General features: G+C 30.9%; 2 pseudogenes across 1 annotated transcript; one reads left to right on the top strand and one right to left on the bottom strand.

The window, feature by feature from the left end:
• The first annotated feature begins 222 nt into the window (after positions 1 to 222).
• Positions 223 to 1,721, top strand: LOC111287714 (flavonol 7-O-rhamnosyltransferase pseudogene; annotated as a pseudogene).
• A 1,888-nt stretch (positions 1,722 to 3,609) lies between these two features.
• LOC149519016 (defensin-like protein 1) lies at positions 3,610 to 4,674 on the bottom strand (annotated as a pseudogene). Its single transcript, XR_016341904.1, has 2 exons — positions 4,251 to 4,674; positions 3,610 to 4,062 (listed from the first exon to the last, which is right to left on the bottom strand). The product of XR_016341904.1 is annotated as a defensin-like protein 1 (transcript).
• Between the last annotated feature and the right edge of the window lie 219 nt (positions 4,675 to 4,893).

Here is a 4,893-nt window from a genome sequence, read left to right as displayed (position 1 = left end):
GGTATTAAAACGTTAGTAATTTGTTCCTTGACCACTTGACAAGATAAGATGTGATGTAATACATTGTGAATTAATTTATATTGATTTTTTTATTACAAATGTATATAATTTAGTTTATATTAATATTTTATTATTTTAAAATTAAATAAAAACTTATATAATCTATTTATAACCATTATTTAGTCTTCATCTTCAGTTTTGTTGAAGCTACAACTAATCTCAATGGCCACTCAAGGTGACTGCAATGGCGTCCACATCTTGACAATCCCGTTCCTAGCTAGTGGCCACATTCTTCCCCATGTGGATCTGATCCACCAGCTCCTCCTTCGTGGCTTAACAGTCACAATCCTTGTCACACCCAAAAATCTTTCCACTCTTCGTCCAACGTTCAAACCTTAGTTCTTCCTTTCCCTTCTCACTCTTCCATCCCTCCTGGAGTTGAAAATATGCAAGATGTTACTCTATCGTTTGCACCTGATTTCGTGACAGCCTTGAGTAAACTTTATGATCCTCTGGTTCAATGGTTTCACGCCCACCGATATCCTCCTGTTGCTATTCTGTCTGATATGTTACTTAGTTCTTGGGTTAATTCGCTTGTTTCTCATCTCAACATCCAAAATGTGAGTTTCAGTGTTCTCAATGCAAATTCAATGTTTCCATGGACGGTTAAGGTCCCGAAAGTCAGGGACAATGCTTTTCTCACAAGGGTATATCTTGGATGTGTAGGAAGTTGGGGTCTCATTTTCAACACCTTTACTGAGCTAGATGGGGATAAAATGAATATGATCAAGGAGGAGTTTACCAAACATGATCGGCTGTGGGCAGTTGGGCCTTTGCTACCTATAAAAGCTAGCAGCAAGGATTCCAATGAGAGGGGCGGACCAAGCTCAATACCGCAAGATCAAGTCGTGGCATGGCTTGATTCTTGTCAAGTTGACAAATCAGTAGTCTAAGTTGGATTCGGAACCCAGATTACCTTGACCAAACAGCAGATGGAGGCGGTAGCCTCCGCATTGCAGGAGAGTGGGGTTCGTTTCATTTGGGCTGTCAAGGATCCAATGAAAGGAAAACAAAATGGTGACGACCAAAACGTGGTTCCCCCGGAGTTTGAAGAGCGTGTGGGAGGGAGGGGACTAGTGATCAAAGGGTGGGCTCATCAGCTGGCGATTCTGGAGCATCGAGCCGTTGGTTCGTACTTGACTCATTGCGGCTGGAATTCAGCACTTGAAGGACTCCTTGGTGGAGTGTTGTTGCTCGCATGGCCGATGCAAGTTGACCACTTCGAAAATGCCAAGCTGTTGGTTGACGAATTGGGAGTGGCCATCTGAGTTTGCGAGGGTTTAGACAGTGTCCCTGATGCAAACAAACTGGCTCGGATCTTGTATGACTCGGTGAGCATGGACGGGGTCAGGGAGGAGAGGATTCGAGCCATGCAGCTCAGGAAGACTGCATTGGCAGCCATCCAAAAGGGTGGGAGTTCAGATGAAGCATTGGATTGCCTAGTAGAAGAATTGTGTAGCTTAAATATAAACGCAGAAGAAAAGGAAATAAAACCTAACAACAAATAAAGAATTACTGATATCCTTTGCTTGCTAATATCTTGTTTTAATTTCCATATATTGTTAGAATGTTGTTGGTGTTCGAAATTTACAGTAATCTATTGGTTTTGTAACTTGGTCTTTATTTTAGTGATTTTTGGAGATTAAGTGAGGCTGCAATTTAAGAATAGGAAAGAAAGGTGATGGAATATGAACTTTCTGTTTGATACCAATTCTTAACCTGTTTGTAATCATTTTTAATATTATCAAGTTAATTTAATTATTTATATGATCTTATTACTCATGACTTAGAATCACTTTATTTCAATAACAATTATTAATTTTTAGGAATTAAAAATAACTACGTTTAATATTATTTAAAATTGCTAAAACAATCATACCTATTGTAATAGTTAGATAAATTAATAATTTTAATTTTTTTAAAATAATAATTTATAAAATATTAGTAATATTCCATTTACTTCATAATAAAATATAATTAAATATTAAATTAATAAATATATTTATGGATAGATAAATTAATTTTTATAATATAAATTATGTAAAAGATATTTGAATTAAAAAAATAAAACTAATCTATTAAAATCATAAGAAAAGAAAAACTAAAATATCATATTAGATAAACTATTAAAATAAAAGTTACAAAAAACACAAAATTTTTGGAACTTGTTATAATGAATATTAATTTGAAAATATAAAAAAATTATAATATAAAACAATTACAAATACAATTTTGAGAAGAAGAACATTGTTAATTTATATATTAAATTAATTTTAACTATCACTTTATTTTGACGAGAAAAGTTATTCATCATTTTAGATAGAACTTAGATTATCTTCCAAGTTTAATATTTTTTTGGTGATCCAAGATCATCTTTATGTAAAATCATCAAATGCTTACTAAATATTATGTTCTAATCAACATGTGTAAATTATCATATTTTTAGGGTTATCATCCTTTACCAAACACCACTCAACAATAATTACATAAAGGCACACTAAAAAGCCTATAAACTATTTCACTTTTTTAAAAAAGTCTTTATACTTTTATTATAGCAAAATTAGTTTTTATTCTTTAATTTATATCCAAATAAACTCTTTTTTCAAATGAAAAATTCATTTATATTAAGGATTTATTTAGGTATAAATTAAGAATTAAAAATTTATTTAGATATAAACTAAAAATTAAAAATTTATTTGAATAAAAAAATCAAGGGCTTATTCGAGATATGATAAAAATATAAAGACTTATTTATATAAAATAATAAAATTAATGAATTTTTTTATTCTTTTAACCTTACCTAAACTAATTAAACTCAGTATGAGATTAGATGAATAACATCTTTTGCTAACTAGATGAGTTTCCTTGACCATGTTATTGCCCAATCCAAGTCATTGTACTCTCTTTCAATTGTTTTGGGTTTGTTTTTTTCTTTAATTTTTTATTGAGATACTTCTTCTCGCTTCTTTTTTTTGTTTTTCAAATTTATGTTTTTTTTTATATTTTAAAATTACTATTGATATTTTATATTTTTTAATATTAAAAATTATGAATTATGAATTTTATAAAATAAACGAAAATATTTAATATTTAATACACAAAACTATTTTTTTCTTGAACTTTGTCTAAAGTTAATTAAATTTTAGAAAAATAGAAGAGATTTTTCTTTAAATAAATAAGAGATTTAAATTCAATTTTTTTTATACAAAGACTACACGGAAAAGAGTTAATAAGGAATCTAAAATTTTATTTAGTTGATTCATACAATCGTTTTTAAAAATAACATTTATGAATTTTAGAATTTTAATCTTAATATCAATAATTCTTTTTTCTATTCTAAGTTAGGGTCTTCATTGTATAAAAAATTAAAAATGGACCAATGTTGAAATTTGAAATTTTAAGTTACTAAATATAAACCCTGAGATCGCATTCCTTTAAAAAAATTCAAGTCGATTTAAATAGAGTATTGACACGTAGGCCTACAATTATGCCTCATATTCGTAGGTAAAATAACTTGGAATTTTGATGATGGAGAACATGGAAAAGTGATCAGCAATGGCATCAACCGATTTTCATGATGGTTAACCAGACGCATTGTTGAAGTGGCTGCGAATGCAGTTTCATTACAGTAATTGAAGAACATAATAAACTAAACAAAAACCCAAACCAAGACAGAAAAATATCTCCCAAAGATGGAACTTGGAAGATATAATACCTTATTAAAACATCGACCCATAAACAAAAATACCTTATTATGCATGCATGCACGCAACCATAAAGCCAAAAACTACAAATTATAAAGATGTGGGCAAATTTTATAAGTTTCTTCCATGATCAGCAAATCTTAGTGCAGAAGCAGTGGTGATGCAATCCATGACATTTGCCACCGGTGAAACCTATTTCTACAGACGTACGCACAGTTGTGGTCATGAAAACATGGACCTTTGAACTTATGGCTCTTTGACTCACAAACCCTTGCCTCACCTGCCTGCACCCCCCATTCTGCATCAAGCAAATTAATGTATATCAGGTCATAGCAAAAGCAAAACGTACATGAACATTCCAAAAATTGAACAACAAAAAATTTTGATAAAAATTTGATAATTCCGTCATTAATTTATATATATATTATAAATGAATATCCAAAAATCTTGAATTCGCCACTACAAACAACATGAAATTATACTTACGGGAAGCTAAGACAATGAGCAGCAGAAAAAAAATCCCCAACGATCTCTTCTCCATCTCTAGGCTAGCTAGGATCTCTCAAAGTAATGAACAATTAGCCTTACTAATTCTTTCACTTCCGAAACCAGTTATTTCACCCCCCATATATATAAAGAGAAAAGGTGGGTAGCCATTGATGGAATGCACGAATTCCAGTGGTTCATGTAACTATGATTAGCATCAGCATTGACAAAAATATTGTGGGAATAAGAGAGAAGGCGATGAAGATGCGAACCGGTGGAGGCAGACCAGAGACAGTGTCAAATTAGGAATCTGTTCGCGTGTTTTCTGCATTGACAGATGGAGCAAACCAAGAATCGGTGGTTCACCTGCTTTGTGCATTTACTAATGAGTCGCGATGTCGTTCGGTACAGTCCATTACATAAAAAAACTTGGTTGTCTTTCTTCCTTGGGCATTGCCTACTCCGGTTAGATAATTTTTTTTTTGATAAAATTTTTTATTAAAAATAATAAAATACAAATCAAAATTATAATTTAAAAAATCTTGTTAAATAAATCAAATATGTAAAATTTTAAATATATATTAAAAAATATTTTTAATAAAAATATTAATAAAATTTTTATTATTGAATAAATATATATCAA

This window comes from Durio zibethinus, chromosome 4, assembly GCF_047325235.1.
Source record: "Durio zibethinus cultivar Kanyao isolate XHJ-2024 chromosome 4, ASM4732523v1, whole genome shotgun sequence".
NCBI classification, from domain to species: Eukaryota; Viridiplantae; Streptophyta; class Magnoliopsida; order Malvales; family Malvaceae; genus Durio; species Durio zibethinus.
The sequence above is the reverse complement of the archived record's forward strand: the minus strand, read 5'-3'. Positions and strand labels throughout refer to the sequence as shown.